We start from the raw sequence: 17,801 nt of genomic DNA, 5'->3' as shown, positions 1-17,801 counted from the left end.
GAGTCAGGAACTCCCGCAACTTTCTGGGGTGAAGCTGCACATGCTGCAGTTGTTATTCTCAACAAAACAAATGTCCGGGTGAACAACACTCAAACTCCTCATGAGCTCTGGAGTGGTAGGACTCCTTCAGTAAAGCACTTCAAAATCTTTGGGAGCAAATGCTATATCAAGAATACTGATGAGCAGCTTGGCAAACTTGAACCTAGAGCAGATGAAGGCATTCTTCTTGGTTACTCTCCACATAGCAAAGCATACAAATGCTACAATAAAAGACTTGGCAGAATTGTTGACAGCATTGATGTAGTGGTTGATGAGAAGGGATACATTCCTAGGCAAATACATCATGAAGACATCGAAGAAGATGAAGGCTACCCCCAACGACAGAATGATGAAGAAGAAGAACATCAAGAAGAACCAGAGGAGAAAACAAGAATAGAAGAAAAGACTCCATCCAGATATGTTCAGAAGAACCATCCAGAATCTCAGATTATGGGGCAGAAAGAAGCAGGTGTACAAACAAGAAGAACAGTTGCAGAAGCTTCAAGCTATTTGGCATTACTCTCCTCTACTGAACCACAAAATGTGAAAGAGGCATGCAAAGATGAATGTTGGGTGAAAGCAATGGATGAAGAACTTGAGCAGATCGAAAAGAACAACACTTGGGAGCTGGTTCCTAGACCAAAAGATAAGAATGTTATCGGGACAAAATGGGTCTTCAAAAACAAATTGAATGAAAATGGAGAAGTAATTAGAAACAAAGCCAGACTTGTTTGTAAAGGGTATGCGCAGCAAGAAGGAATAGACTTTGAAGAAACCTTTGCTCCTGTTGCAAGACTTGAGGCCATCCGAATGTTCCTTGCTCTCTCAAGTTTTCAAAACTTCAAAGTATTTCAAATGGATGTGAAATCAGCCTTTCTGAATGGAGACTTGGAAGAAGAAGTGTACATTGAACAACCAGATGGGTTCATTCTTGGAAATGATCCAAATCTTGTATGCAGATTGAAAAAGGCTATCTATGGTCTCAAACAAGCTCCAAGGGCTTGGTACTACCGTTTGGACAAATATCTTCATCAACAAGGCTTTTCAAAAGGATCGGCAGATAGCAATCTTTATATAAAAGTTGAAAATGACAAATTGCTAATACTTGTTGTGTATGTAGATGACATTATTTTTGGGAGCAATGAAGAAGCTATGAGTCAAAACTTTGCCTCAGTCATGCAGAAAGAATTTGAAATGTCCTTGCTAGGAGAACTGACATATTTCCTTGGTTTGCAAATCCAACAAAAAGAAGGAGGAATCTTTTTATCTCAAACCAAGTATCTCAAACAGATTTTGAAGAAATATGGTATGGAAGATGCAAAACCAGTATGTACACCCATGGTCACAGGATGTAGCCTCAGTGCAAATGATGAATCTGCAGCAGTACATCAACCAACCTACAGATCTATGATTGGAAGTTTACTTTATTTGACAGGTACCCGACCAGACATCATGCATGCAGTTGGAATAGTTGGAAGATTTCAGGCAAATCCGAAGGAGACTCATCTTCAGGCAGTGAAGAGAATTTTCAAATATCTTCAAGGGACTCAAAATTATGGCTTATGGTATCCTAGAGATACAGATCTTACACTTCATGCTTATACAGATGCAGATTGGGCCAGAAGCGTGGATGACAGGAAAAGCACAAGTAGTGGTGCGTTCTTTATGGGTTCCAGACTAGTATCTTGGTTCAGCAAGAAAAAGAGTTCGATTGCCTTGTCTACAGCTGAAGCAGAATATGTTGCTGTTGCATCTTGTTGCACCCAACTCCTTTGGATGATGCAGACTTTGCAGGATTTTCAAATCACTTGTACACCACCAATCCCCATCTTATGTGATAACACAAGTGCAATCAGCATCTCAAAGAATCCTGTTATGCATTCAAAAACCAAGCACATACCAATCAAGTATCATTTTCTTCGGGAACAAGTGCTTGAACAGAAGGTCAAGTTGGAGTATGTTCCTTCTAAGGAACAAGTTGCTCACCAAACCATTGCCCAGGGACACTTTTGAATACCTCAGGCAAAAGATGGGGGTTGTTGATGCATCATCTTATTGCTGAACCTCTTCTCATTGATGGTACAGGTTCAGGGGGAGCATATAATGCATTGTTGGCATTATGGAGGATGTGCAGAAGGAGATCTTGGAAGTAGTTGCAATATGTCTCTATCTCTTTCATGGTGGATTATGGTTCTTTGTTGCAGATCTGGTTCATATTCAGGGGGAGCATGTTCTTAGGGGGAGCATAACCCTTTGCCCTTGATGTCAAAGGGGGAGAATGAAGTTGAAGTTTTGAGGTTGCCATCAAGTCCAAAGGGGGAGATTGTTGGCATTATGGCTAAAGTGTTGTCCTTGATGGCAACCCATTCAGGTGATAGATCACAGTACTTCAAGTCAGCAGCAGAGATTGATGATCAGCTATCAAATATTGAAGAAAATAAGGGGTACGCAGGTACACCTTACATAAGGTGCGTACACGCAGGTCAGTGTTACATAAAGTGCGTACATACTCGCAGTTATCCCATTCAGGAGGTGCGTACCCCCAGTGCACACATTTCAAGGCAAAGAAATTCACATGTGGGGTTTTCTTATGTTTTACTCTTGGTATTTAGCCGACGGTATTGTGTTATTATGGTGTCGGCTCGTGGTATTGATCCATTATTTAAGGAAGAGCTTTCCTATATAAAGCAAAGGAGATCATTTGGCTTAAGAATGTTTTTGGTTGAATATCTTATGAGGGCTAGATCTGGTCTAGATCTAAATAAGGCGAATCTACTGATGGACCGAGATCTCTTCGGCGCATGTTCAGATCTGTAGATTTGACTGTCTGGGTTATTTCTGAAGTCTTGAAATCATCTATGCCCGAAGGTACGCAGGTACAGTGAGAGAAAAGTGCGTACATACGTAGGAACAAAGCGTTTCAGGTGCGCCGGTACGCAAGCACAGAAGGGTTTCAGGTGCGCCGGTACGTAGGCACAGAAGGGTTGCAGGTGCGCCGATACGCAGGCACAGAAGGGTTTCAGGTGCGTACATACGCAGGCACAGAAGGGTTTTAGGTGCGTACATACGCAGGCACAGAAGGGTTGCAGGTGCGGAGGTCCACAGGCAGTTCAATGGACTCAGAGCGAGGTACGCAGGCGAACAGTTGAGCAGGGTGCGTACGTAAGCAGGCGAGCAGTTGAGCAGGGTGCGTACTGTAAGCAGGCAAGCAGTTGAGCAGGGTGAGTACTGTAAGCAGGCGAGCAGTTGAGCAGGGTGCTTACATAAGCAGGCGAGCAGTTGAGCAGGGTGCTTACTTCTCTTAAAATCTTTGTTTATCATTGCTGTGTTCTGGGTTTAGTCCTATCATTGACTGGGTGATTCTCTTATACTTGATGATCATTTGATACTTATGGATCCAGTTTGAAAATTTATGAAAAGTGGTCCTTGTAAGAAAAGAAGTAGGGGGTTGTAGCTCCCTTCCAGGAGAGACTGGAAAACGAGAGAGAGTTATAGCTCTCTGCAGGTTGCAGCCTGCGTACTGGTAAAGGACTGCACCAGTACAAAACCATTGTAAAAGGAGTTTCTAATTTGAAAGAAGATAGAGACATATTGCAGCAGGTGGTTTTCACCCACATTGGGTTTCCACCTTACATCTTGTGTTCTTTAGTGTGACTATCTGTTTTCTTTTGTTCATGCTCATTATTTTATGGTACTAACATGCAAAAATAATTCAAAGAACAAATAAAGAAGATTTATTAAAAGAATTAGATAATACTGATTCACACCCCCCTCTTAGTATTATTTCCAACAGATATATGCTATTTACGTTATAAAAACTATAGCTTCATCGGAAAAATGGAAGATAGTGGAAAATATATTAAATGTAATGGGAAATGCCACAAATCCCGATTGTAAATAAGCTTTGGTCCAAATTGGAAATTGAAACCACATTTGCAGTGAACTTTCAATTGAATTGTAGATTCCTTGTCTGGTAATATTATTGTAATTGCTCACATTGTTCTTATACATTCTTCGATGTGCATTGTTGAAGATACACACCCCAAACCACCTCCTAAACAGGTAATGAAATATAAATTCCGAGTGCTGACCATGAAGACCAGAATGGACGTAGAAAACGACGTTTTCCGTCCCGTTCCATTTCTTGTGGGTTTTTTTCCAGAAACCCTCACTATCGTCCCGTTTCTGGTAACATAGTCTGCAGGTACGTTTTAGAGTTCCAGTTGTCAGTGTATTGCAATAGATTCTTAAAATGAAACATTCTTCACTATTTTGGCTTTAGTGAGTCTGCTGGTACGTTTTAGAGTTCCAGTTGTCAGTGTATTGTATAAGATGGGCTTGTAGTTGATGCCATCATCTTTTATGTGATAGATAGTTATTATAATATTATTGGATGATGGTTTCATTACAGATTTATATTGCTTCATTCTAGCTTGGTGTTGGGCCATCCCATGGTTTATTATGTCTGAGGTAATGTACCTTCTTAGATATTCCCTATGAGATGACTGCTTCTTGGCACAAGTTAATTACTACATCTTTTCTTCAAATTGATCTAATTCCATTGTTCAACCAGTATCTTTATGCAGCAGTTAAAACAATAGATGCAATGATTTATTTTGCATGTGATAAATAGTTACTAGTATCTTTATGCAACAGTTAAAACAATAGATGCAATGATTTCTTTTGTCTGTGATAAATAGTTAATATTATTGGTTGATGGTTTCATTACAGATCTATATTTGCTTCATTCTCGCTTGGTGTTGGGCCATCCCATGGATTATGTCTGAAGTAATGTACCTTCTTATATATTCCCCGAGATGACTGCTTCTCAGCACAAATTAATTAGTACATATTTTCTTCATATGGATCTAATTCTATTGTTCAACCATTATATTTATGCATTTGTTTAAACAATAGATGCAATGATTTCTTTTGAATAGTCCTTTCCTATTGCAGATACTCCCCGTTAATGTGAAGGGTGTGGGTGGTAGTGTAGCTACTTTGTCAAATTCGTTGACATCATGGGTAGTAACAATGACTATCAATTTACTTTTGCAGTGGAGCTCTACAGGTAAGGCTTGCCAAATTTAATTATAGTTCCCTTGAATGCTTGCCTAAGCTAGCTACGAGCTACTACATCTTTTCTTCATATTGATCTAAAATCTTTATGCATCTTTTCTTCATATTGATCTAAAATCTTTATGCATCTGTTTAAACAATAGATGCAATGATTTCTTTTGAATAGTCCTTTCCTACTGCAGATACTCCCCCTTAATGTCAACGGTGTGGGTGGTAGTGTAGCTACTTAGTCAAATTGGTTGACATCATGGGCAGTAACAATGACTATCAATTTACTTTTGCAGTGGAGCTCTACAGGTAAGGCTTGCCAAATTTAAGTATAGTTCCTTTGAATGCTTGCCCAAGCCTCGGGCATCAGAGCTTTCTGTCTGGGCTTCCCTTGATTACAATGGCCCTTATGTCCTTCACATTATGAGAGTAGCCCCTGAGAGTCAATGTGCGACTATCATCGATCAATCTTGAATGATTGGGCTAGTCCTAAGGCCAACTTTTTTGCCTTTGGATTACAACTTATATATTTGATTATTTACTTGCCTATTTGATTATTGAGCTACGTCTTTTTTGCTGCAGGAACAACAAACAACAGTCATGATTCATGCTATTGTATATGTGCTATGATCCTGGCCTTTGTGACAGTTTGTGTGCTTGAGAGAGGAGATCCAGTCATCCTTCAAATGAATTGAATGCCTTGAAAGTCAATTACAGGGCAACGAAATGGTTTATATATCCAGCTCCATTTCATCCTTCAAGTGCTTCTAGAATTTCTATAACTGCATTGTTCCCTTCCCTTCCCCGTGAAGCTCACATTTACAGTAGAGCTCTACTTAAAGGCTGAATTTGAAGGTAGTCAGTGAATTCCATCGGTTCAAAAGTCTGTAAGAATTGAATTAATAAATTTTAAATGGATAATTTCATTGTTGCAACTCCAAGGATGGGAGTTGCAATAATTTCAGTCACAAATTTATTGTGAAATGTTCCAAGAGTGTTTTGTTGTTACTTTTTCTCTTTCCCGTGAAACATTCCAAGAGAGTTTTTTTTATCAAAATTTCTATGATTGCATTGTTCCCTTTCCGGTGAAACGTTCCAAGAGAGGTTTTTTTTATCAGAATTTATATGATTGAATTGTTCCTTTTCCGGTGAAGCTCACATTTGCAGTAGAGCTCCACTTAAGGCAGAATTAAGTATGTAAAAAGTGAATTAATAAATTTTCAATGCAGAATTGAGTATGTAAGAAGTGAATTAATAAATTATCAGTGGACTCATTCTTGCAATTCCAAGGATGGGAGGGTATCTGCAGTTCTGATGATATGATTTTATGCTAATGATTTCATGGGAGACACACTAGACCATAACCTACAATGAGAGAGAGTGGAGAGTTTTGATGGTATGATTTTATGCTAATGATTTTATGGGAGACACACTAGACCATAACCTACAAAGAGAGAGAGTGGAGAGTTTAATGTGCAATGAATTTTTTACCAATTTCATGATGAGATAAGGGGAAGAGATTAACCTGCAAAGGGGGATTTCTATATGAAAATACAATTTTGTGATAAGATTCGAGTAACAGACAATTGAATTTAAATACGAAAATACAATTTATACAATTTTGTGATAAGATTCGAGTAACAGACAAATGAATTTAAATATGAAAATACAATTTTTTAAATATGAAAATACAATTTTTTGATAAGATTCGAGTAACAGAAAAATGATTTTTTTTGGCAATCAGTTGATTACCAACTTATTCATTAAGCACAAAGGATTATTAATTAATTGGTTCTCAATTGCCATGCAGGTACATTTATATTTCTATTCATTTTAGTTTTTTTATCTATTTTTTTTCATTTTTTCCATTATCTAATTTTATTAATTTTTCCATTGAGTTTAGGACATAGGTATCTATTTTTCAAAAAAAATGAGGGGTAAGTTCCTCAGTAAAAGCTTTATATTAACCCCATATCACAATATACACAATATCCGAAGATTACATATCACAATATACACAATATCCGAAGATTACATATCACAATATACACAATCTTAAGATTATATTAACCCCATATCACAATATACATAATATCCGAAGATTACATATCACAATATACACAATCCTAAGATTACAAAGCTTCATATGGCAGAGCTTCATGGAAATATACACAATCCTAAGATTACAAAGCTGCATATGGCAGAGCATCATGGAACGGAGGGTCGAACCCTGGTGGGGAGGCAAACAACGCGCCATCCCAACCATGTGAGATATTTGTCCACATGGAATTTATGAGGTGGGGAGGCAAACAACGCACCATCCCAACCACGTGAGATATTTGTCCACATGGAATTTATGAGGCAGGGAGGCAAACAACATGCCATCCCAACCACGTGAGATATTTGTCCACACGGAATTTATGATATTAGCTTGTGGAAAATTGGTTTTCAATTGCCACGCGATTACATATATTTTCGAAGTCTATTTTTAAGAAAGGAATCACAATTCATTACCTATTTAGGCTACTCCATAATTTCTCTTCTCATAGGTAATCTCCATGAGAAGAAAGAAAGTAAAGTGTAATCACAATATACACAATCCTAAGATTATATTAACCCCATATCACAATATACACAATATCCGAAGATTACATATCACAATATACATAATCCTAAGATTACAAAGCTGCATATGGCAGAGCGTCATGGAAATATACACAATCCTAAGATTACAAAGTTGCATATGGCAAAGCATCATGGAATGTGTCATGCCCCTACACCAGCGGTAGTCTTTCAACCGCTTATAGCGAGGTGCGACACCACCGAACGCTTTCTTTTCACCAATACTCACCTTCGTGGACTACGCCTAATTCACTTGTCCTTACTTAGTTTGTTTTTCGCAACCAAGTAAAATGCATTTATCCTTTATACTTAATGAAGCCCATACTCATTCATTATCCATATGCAATTAACCAAGAACATCAACAATTACAAACAAGTATAAAGGGAGGGGCAACTCCCGAACAGTCTGCCCAACAATATATTATAATAGTTTCTTCAATAGTACATCATCAAGTATACTTGGCAAAACTCCAAGTCTATACTTAGAATAATTTTACAATCAAGGCATAGAACAGCCTTTTATAACATCAATGCCAACCTATACGGTAGGAGGGTGATCACCCGATACACCTAAGGCTCCCCCTTAGATTCTGCACGATTCCACACTCAAACCGCACTCTAAACGACCTACGAATGACCTTCGGTAAATCTACGCACTTACACCTTGGAGCGCATGAGTTATGCGCACTCCAACCTTTTCTGCACCCTTTTTACCCCTTGTCCAATGCGTAGAAGAGATGCCAAGTTCGTTGGTTCCAAATGAGCTCAAGGCTCTCCTTACTTATACATAACTCTGCATGAGTTTTGGAGGGGTGTCTAACCTCATGGCCGACCCCATAGTCCATCGCCACATGCCCACAAGTATCCTTTTACAAGTCGGCCTTGCTCCATTATTCATCGCATATAAGTGGGGGTTACACACTTAGTCATTTTAAGCGTTTTCCCTTATCGTCGCATTTGTCATGCATGCTTTCGTCGCATCTCTGTGTGTGCTCACCCGCCCGTGTGTGCTCACCCGCCCGTCGTGCCGACCCGCCCGCCGTGCAGACCCGCCCGCTTGTCTTGCAGACCCGCCCACCGGTTGTGCAACCCGCGTCCGCCCGTGCGCCCGTGCACGGTGACTTCGCCCGGCGCCCGAACGCGCCCGTAGCCAAGGACCTTACATCCTCCTCCACCTGAAATCGTTGTCGTCCTCGACAACATACCATCCCGGTAGCTCTCCACCAAGATCATCATCAACCATGATGTCAACTCCTCCACATAAGGCAAACATCCTTGCAACATATGTAGAATTCCATCTCCATCATGCTTCACCTTAGTGACTAACTGCCACCAAGACAACCATACCAAGGTATACACCTCTACGGTATGTACTCCATCGGATATCATCTCGATCCATGATCATTGACCCCTTTGCCACAATCTCCACTGCAACATCTCATGTCAAACTCATCATGTGTCAACATGTGAACCTCTGTCATGATACTCCAACAAAATGCCAACACATCTCTGCACACTTCGCGACCCCATGTCTGAACTAGTTGGGTAGCTAATCCAACTGTCACGCTCAAATCATGAGAGTGAACATCCTCATGCCATCATCTGTTGTTCCTCAAACATCTGCCACATCCTTGACTCATCAAGAATCTATCTCCATAATCCATGCTCAGGTCCATGGAAACTCCATCCATCTGCAACATGTCATGATGCTTGATGCCAAGCCATCTCTGCACCATCAATCATACCTGCTCAAACATATTTAAGGACTCATTGCCATGAGCAGCTAACAATGAGCCCCATCTTCTTCATCCATCTAAGAAGATGTAGAGGGAGTAGAGCCTGAAGGCTCTCCCTCACTAATCAACTCAATCCATCTATCAGGATCCTCAATCTCCATCCTTTGTAGATATGCCTCCCGGTCTTCCTTCTAGACATCCGGCCTCACATACACCTCATCATCATCATCATCCTCCACCAGCTCTAGCCTTCTTGTCAAATCCAAGATGCTATCTGAAAGTGATCTAATGACCAATGATTGCTCCACAAGCTTTGCCTCAATAGTGGACAACCGCTTGTTCACCTTCTCCTTATCTTCCATTTGCATCACTCCCAATTTACAATCAGGCCTTGTCACACCAATGGTTGGAACACCAATGGGTACATCTTCCCTTCCATCATAAATCTAGAGCTTCCTCAAATGTGGTACAACCATAGCCTCAAATTGTTTCATAAATTCCATCCCCAATACAGCCTCATAGTCATCAATCCGCACTATAGTGAAGTCCACCTTCCCGGTCCATTCACCAAGTGTAGTGTCCACCCTCTTAGCTATACCAAGAATCTCCATAGGAGGAGAATTCACTGTCTTCATTTGTGCCTTTGCCGGTACAAATTTTAGCCCAATTCTTCTCACAGTATCTTCACTCATGAAGTTGTGAGAAGCCCCACTATCCACCATAGTGAGTATATCAGCATCTCCAACCTTCATCTGAACATACTCCAATCTGTTCCTTTCAGGATCTCTCCTAGAGTCCACCTCCGTAGTAGCAGAAGCACCAAGTATCTGCATCATCCCCACAGAAGCACCTTCATTCTTTCCATCAGACTCAACCTTCTTCTTCAAGGCTTTGAGATGCCTTACCTCAAGAGCTAGGCAATCCCACTTTTTCTGATTCAATTCATGTCTTATATCTAGTTCCTTGAATTCTGCTTCAAGCAAGTCCATCTCCTTTGCAAGCTGAGAGGCTTCCTCCTCATTCTAGTCAGAAACCCCTTCCTTAGCCAAGGCATGAAGAGCACTCCTTGTTTCAAACAACCTTTTGCTACATTCTGCAAATCCCTGTTTTACTTCGTTTGACTCTTCAAGTAGACTTCCTTCAAATTCTTCAAAGGTAGCATAACCCAATTTCTGCAAGATAGACATCTTCACCAAGTCACCTGCAATTAGAACCAACCCTTGTTTCACTTGTGTGAAACGATTTCCTTCACCTGCAAGTACCCTTTCCACTGTTATGAACTTCAAACCTTTATGAGAAAACCTTGCTCTGATACCAACCCTGTCAAGTTGTGTAGCAGCTTCAATGCTTCAACACCCGAACCTGTTCACAGCTCTAATACCAACTTCACTTCGATGAAGTTGTGTAGTAGCTTCAATACACGGATCAGCTGCTCTGATACCAACTGTCACGATAGTGCAGTGGGATCAGCACTTCATCATCAACCTAAACACGAGCAAACCTTGCTCTGATACCACCTTCACTTCGGTGAAGGTGTGTAGCAGCTACAACCTTCAATACCCTGAATCAGCTGCTCTGATACCACCTGTCATGCCCCTACACCAGCGGTAGTCTTTCAACCGCTTATAGCAAGGTGCGGCACCACCGAACACTTTCTTTTCACCAATACTCACCTTTGTGGACTACGCCTAATTCACTTGTCCTTACTTAGTTTATTTTTCACAACCAAGTAAAATGCATTTATCCTTTATACTTAATGAAGCCCATACTCATTCATTATCCATATGCAATTAACCAAGAACATCAACAATTGCAAACAAGTATAAAGGGAGGGGCAACTCCCGAACAGTCTGCCCAACAATATATTATAACAATTTCTTCAATAGTACATCATCAAGTATACTTGGCAAAACTCCAAGTCTATACTTAGAATAATTTTACAATCAAGGCATAGAACAGCCTTTTACAACATCGATGCCAACCTACAAGGTAGGAGGGTGCTCACCCGAGACACCTAAGACTCCCCCTTATATGCTGCACGATTCCACACTCAAACCGCACTCTGAACGACCTACGAATGACCTCCGGTAAATCTGCGCACTTACATCTTGGAGCACATGAGCTATGTGCACTCCAACCTTTTCTGCGCCTTTTTTACCCCTTGTCCAATGCATAGAAGAGATTCCAAGTTCATTGGTTCTAAATGAGCTCAAGGCTCTCCTTACTTATACAAAACTATCCGTGAGTTTGGAGGGGTGTCTAGCCTCATGGCCGACCCCATAGTCCATTGCCACACACCCACAAGTATCCTTTTACAAGTCGGCCTTGCTCCATTATTCATCGCATATAAGTGGGGGTTCAACACTTAGTCATTTTAAGCATTTTCCCTTATCGTCGCATTTGTCTTGCATACTTTCGTCGCATCTCCGTGTGCGCTCACTCGCCCGTCATGCTGACCCACCCGCCGTGCAGACCCGCCCCCTGTCGTGCAGACCCGCCCGCCTGTCGTGCAGACCCGCCCACCGGTTGTGCAACCCGCGTCCGCCCGTGCACCGGTGCCCGCCCGTGCGCCCACGCCCACCCGTGCGCCCGTGCACGGTGACTTCGCCCGATGCCCGAACGCACCCGTAGCCAAGGACCTTACAGAATGGGTCGAACCTGGGTGCGGAGGCAAACAGTGCCCCATCCCAGCCACGTGAGATATTTGTACACATGGAATTTATGATATTAGCTTGTGGAAATTGGTTTTCAATTGCCATGTGATTACATAAATTTTCGAAATCTATTTTTAAGAAAGGAATCACAATCCATTACCTATTTAGGCTATTCCATAATTTCTCTTCTCTTAGGTAATCTCCATGAGAAGAAAGAAAGTAAAGTTCTTCATTTTTATCAAATGATGAATAGATTTTTAAGAGAGGAAATTTGATTTAAAGTTATAGAAATGTTTTGATGAATATATGCCTAAGAGAGGAAATTATTTAAAGTTGTAAAAATGTTTTCACAATATTATATTTAAATATTTATAAAAAGAAATGTTTTCACAATATCATTTCTAAATATTTCTAATATGTTTTAGTAAAATTTCTCAGTTTTTTATTTTTTTTTAATATAGATTTTACCAAAAAATGTTTCACAATATCATTTCTAAATATTTCTAATATGTTTGCTAGTAAAATTTCTCAGTTTTTCTTAAAAATATAGATTTTGTAAAAAGTATCTAAAGCTTTAATAAAATCCTAATTTTTCTTACCATTGTAGATTCTATAAAAAGTGTCTATTGTGCTAATAAATTTAAAAAAAGGAACATAATCTTATTAGAAAATATGGTGGCTTTTCTTGCAGTTGTAGATTCTATAAAAAGTGTCTATTGTGCTAATAAATTAAAAAAAAAAAGAACATAATCTTATCATAAAATATGGTGGCTTGAGGCCTCTTCCCAATATTTTGGTTGTCACAAATTTATAATGTGCTAATAATTAAAAAAAAAAAAGGCAATCTTATCAGAAAATATGGTGGCTTGTGGCATCTTCCCAACGTTTTGGTCACCACAAATTTCTAATGCGCTAATAAAAAAAACATAATCTTATTAGAAAATATGGTGGCCTGCGGCCTCTTCCCAACATTTTGGTTGCCACAAATTATTGTTCACCTTTCCCTAACATAGTTGAGTAATGATATACTTGACATAGTTGAGTAATGATATACTTGATGACTACGTTGATTAGGCTACAACAATTATATAGGGAAAGAACTTTTGTTAATGCATCACATTGCTCTTCTAAAAAAACATTTGATTTTTTCACTACTTGAATTGATTCTTAATAGATATTTCTCTTGCATGTAGAGTTGAGTTGATTCTTAATAGATCTTGCTCTTGCATGTAGCCTAAGAGTCCTGCAAGTAACTGTGAGTGATAATTATATTAATATTAATCCAAATCCAATAGAGATTTATAGATGTTGCAATTTTTGTTAATGCATCAGATTGCTAAGTAACTGTGAGTGATAATTAAATTAATATTAATCCAAATCCAATAGAGATTTACAGATCTTGCAATTTTTGTCAATGCATCACATTGCTAAGTAAATTCTTTCACTACTGGGATTGATTCTTAATAGATAGTTCTCTTGCATGTAGCCAATTGATTCCTAATAGATTTTGGTCTTGCATGTAGCTTAAGAGTCTTGCAAGCCACTATGAGTGAGGAGTAGTCTACCCAGGCGGAGGAATTGCCCGATTTCCATCGCAGCCCGGAAAAACCTCCGGCTTCGATTGCCGGAAATTCCTCTACACTCCACCACCCTCCGCGACCTCCACACCCTCTGCACTCTTCGCATTAATATCAACGACTGATAGATCCCTGACAAACATTCTGATTTCCATCGCGTCTTAACGCAGGGAAGTTAATTCACCATGAAATTTGAATTCGGAAATAACCCGTGAGCTGCTCCCTCACCAATTCCTCTGCCTGGATAGTCTACTCCCTGCCTTTCAACTTGCCAATCCCACGAATCCAGTGAACACTCATGCCATGCTCGACCACGCAGATTCTTTTACTTATGTCTTTCTCTTGTAGGCTTGCATTCAGAAAAACGATTTGGCAGAGAGCAAATTACTCCATGCACAAATCACTCGGAGAGGATTTACAGTTGTCACACATTTACACAACACTCTCCTCAACGTCTATGTCAGATGTGGGAGCCTGGCGGACGCTCGCAAAGTTTTTGATCAAATACCCGAACGTGATGTATGTTCGTGGACTGTGATGATAGCGGGTTATCCCAGGCAGAGGTAGCCCACGAGGCTTTAGGGTTGTTCTTCCTCATGCGGCGAGAAGGCGTCCAACCCAATAAGTTCACATTCGCCAGCATACTCCCTGCTTGCGCCGACTCTGCAGACATCAGAGAAGGACTGGACATTCATGAAGAGATCAGAAGAAGCGGATTGCAGAGTGATGTATTTGTGGCGAATGCCCTGACAGATATGTATGCAAAATGTGGCAGCATAGAGGATGCACGACAAAATGTGTGAACAAGATGTCATATCCTGGACAGCGTTGATTGCAGGGTATGCGTAGAATGGGCAGGCAGAGGAGGCCATGGAGCTTTTCAAGAAAATGTGGCTTGTGGGTATGAAGCCAAACTCCAAAACATATGCCAGTGTTCTGCTGGGATGTGCCGATCTGGAACAGGGTATGGAAATCCATGGGGAAATAATCAGAAGTGGTTTCCGGTCTCATGTCTTTGTTGAAAGTGCCCTTGTAGATATGTATGCAAGATGTGGGAGTGTGAATATGCACGCCATTTGTTTGCCAAAATGCATAAACGGGATCCCGTGTCATGGGCACTGATGATTACAGGTGTTACGTGGAACGGCTGGGATGAGGAGGCCCTGAAGCTTTTCCAAGAAATGATATTCGCAGGTGTGAAGCCAAACTTGAAGACATTCCAATGTATTCTCTTGGAATGTGCTAATTTGGGAGCTTTGGAACAGGGTATGGAGGTACATGAAGAAATAAATAGAAGGGGATTCCAGTCTGAGGTATCTGTTGGAAATTCCCTACTATACATGTATAGAAAATGTGGGAAAATGGACAAGGCACGTGAAATATTTGACCAAATGAATCTCCGAGACATAATATCCTGGATGGTGATGATTGCAAGGTATTCCTAGAATGGGCGTGCCGAGGAATCCCTAAAGCTTTTCCAGCAAATGCAATGGGCTGATGTGAAGGCGATAACAAAAACATTTGCTGGGGTTCTCTTAGCATGTGTAAAATTGGCAGCATTGGATCATGGTATGGAGATCCACAAGGAAATAATTAGTAGTGGATTGCAGTCTGATATCTTTGTGGAGAGTGCTCTGATAGACATGTATATAAGTTGCGGGAGTATAGAGGAGGGACACAGATTATTTGATAAAATGCCATTACGAGATGAGGTATCTTGGACAGTAATAATTGCAGGTTATGCACAGAATGGTTCGGGAGAAAAATCCCTGAAGCTTTTCAAAGATATGCAACTGGCGGGTGTGAAGCCGACTACAAAAATCTTTGCCAGTGTCCTTTCTGCATGTGGCAACTAGGCAGCTTTGGAGCAAGGTGTGGGCAAATTTGGAGCAAGGTGTGGGCAGCTTTGGAGCAAGGTGTAGAAATCCATGAACAAATAATTAGAAATGGCTTTCCGCTGGATGTCATTGTGGTCACTACCCTATTAGACATGTATGCAAAATGTGGTAGCTTAGACAATGCACGCCACCTGTTTGACATGATGTGACATCGAGATGTTGTCTGTTGGACGACCATGATTGTAGGATATGCCATGCATGGCTATGTAAGTGAGGCCATCACACTCTTTGAAAAAGTGAAAGCCTGTGATGTAAAACCAAACCATATCACAATGGTTTGTGTTTTGTCTGCCTGCTGTCATTGATGCCTAGTCTATGAGGGCCTTCAATACTTCAATTGCATGAGGGACTATCATCACATCATACCTGCGATGGAGCACTACTGCTGGATGGTTGACCTGATTAGCCATGCTGGGCAGCTAGATGAAGCAGAAGGCTTTATCAATAAAATGCCAATCAAACCCGATGCATCTGTTTGGATGTGTTTTCTTGGAGCCTACAGAATACATAACAATATAGAGTTAGGAGAATCCGTGTCAAAACACCTTTTTGAGTTGGATGTGAGAGATGTTGCACCTTATGTGCTTCTCTCAAACATATATGCTATGGCTGGTAGATGGCGTGACATTGAAAAGGTTAGAAATATAATGAAAGTCAGACAAGTTAAAAAAACTGCTGGATGCAGTTGGATTGAGGTCAGCAAATAGGTGCATGCCTTCCTTCTGGGTGAGAGGTGACATACATGACCAAAGAGGTTATAGATATTGTTTTCAGAGATGAAGTGAACAAGGTATGTTCTGATCTAGTTTTCAAGGCCGTATGCAAAAATGAGGAGCAGACTTTAATTTATATAGCAAACGACTTCCATACTTCTCTCAATCAAAAGCCCAAATGGTCTGCAAAACTAGAGATATGAATTCCCTCTACCCACCTTGCATGGTTCAAAACGTAAAGATAAGATTCATTCTTAAGACAAGGAGCAAGCATTTTCACTCAACATGTTTTAATCAAACCAATGAAATTGTTATCATAACTGTCAAATAATTCAACTCCAGTCAACAACCTTCTCATTCACTCTGCAAGACTTATCACTGAGATGACATGCCCTAACTGTATCATGCAACTTCTGAGGTGGCCCACTTATGAGGGATAAAATGTCTATTCCTTGTCATGGAAAAGGAATAAATATAGATCCAAAAAATCTAATCACGTGGTACTTGCTACGGGTGTGCTTTGAATCTCATCTAGGGTAACTAGAACAAGAAATTCATCAATCCCGCAATTAACATATGTTAAACCTTGGAGAAGTTTCCCAGCACTCGTTTTCTCCCCTTGGTCTTTAAAAGATTATCCATGGTAATCATGGAAGTGGAAAAGTTACATGAATACATTTACTGGCCCAGCATGCAAGCTGGGGAGTTTTAGATCCAGCTCAATGATACATTTAGCATTAAGAGCTAAACCAAATACATTGTTGATTATACTAGAATAAATTGTTTACTCTGAATAGTTTGGAGAGCCCTCGAAAGTTAGTGTATTTGATGAGATTAGACTGACAAGAAAAGGAGTGACCTTGATATTACATCTTGGCAATAGTCCTGTTTTGCTAACATGCTGTTTGGTGGACTTAGGAGTCTCCCTATTTGGATGAGTGAGGAATGAAATGTAACTTTCAAAGAAATTGCCATTTCAACAATAACTAGATTCAATGATTGGTTGTATTGTTGAATATAATTGGCAAATATTGAAATATCATCAATGATGTTTATCGTACTGCTAATATTGTTGTCCATGTCTGACTCCCAAGTTCTCCAAGTCATCTTTTTTTTTCTTTATTGCTTTGTTCCTGTTATCCTTTGACTTGCTGGGGTAGCTAGAGAATCAATTCACTCGTGTTTTGTATTAGAACCAGTAGTTCCATAAATGAGATCTATGGAATTTCCATGGGCATTTGCCAGAGATTTTTTTAACATACTTTGCTGACCCTTGTGATGTCAGGTGTTTGGGAGAGAGAGATTATAACAAATTGTGATGCACTCTATGTTAGTCCTCTCACACATGATGTTGCTTTTTGGATGTGGGTTGTGATATATGGTAATCACTGGTATAGTCTACACTGGCTCATAACACTTTAAATTCTTGTCTTTTACCATGTTGTACCATGGTTTGTTCATAATTTAACTCTAGATAATGTATCACCTTATGAAT

At 40.2% G+C, this 17,801-nt stretch overlaps 1 pseudogene; it reads left to right on the top strand.

Annotated features, from left to right (window-relative positions):
* The first annotated feature begins 3,876 nt into the window (after positions 1–3,876).
* LOC149176886 (pentatricopeptide repeat-containing protein At3g16610-like) lies at positions 3,877–16,330 on the top strand (annotated as a pseudogene).
* Positions 16,331–17,801: the final 1,471 nt, after the last annotated feature.

Source organism: Pinus tabuliformis, chromosome 4_1 (genome assembly GCF_031772625.1).
Source record: "Pinus tabuliformis cultivar Carrire ecotype Pingquan chromosome 4_1, CPIR1, whole genome shotgun sequence".
Classification (NCBI taxonomy): domain Eukaryota; kingdom Viridiplantae; phylum Streptophyta; class Pinopsida; order Pinales; family Pinaceae; genus Pinus; species Pinus tabuliformis.
This window is presented reverse-complemented; position numbering and strand designations above follow the sequence as displayed.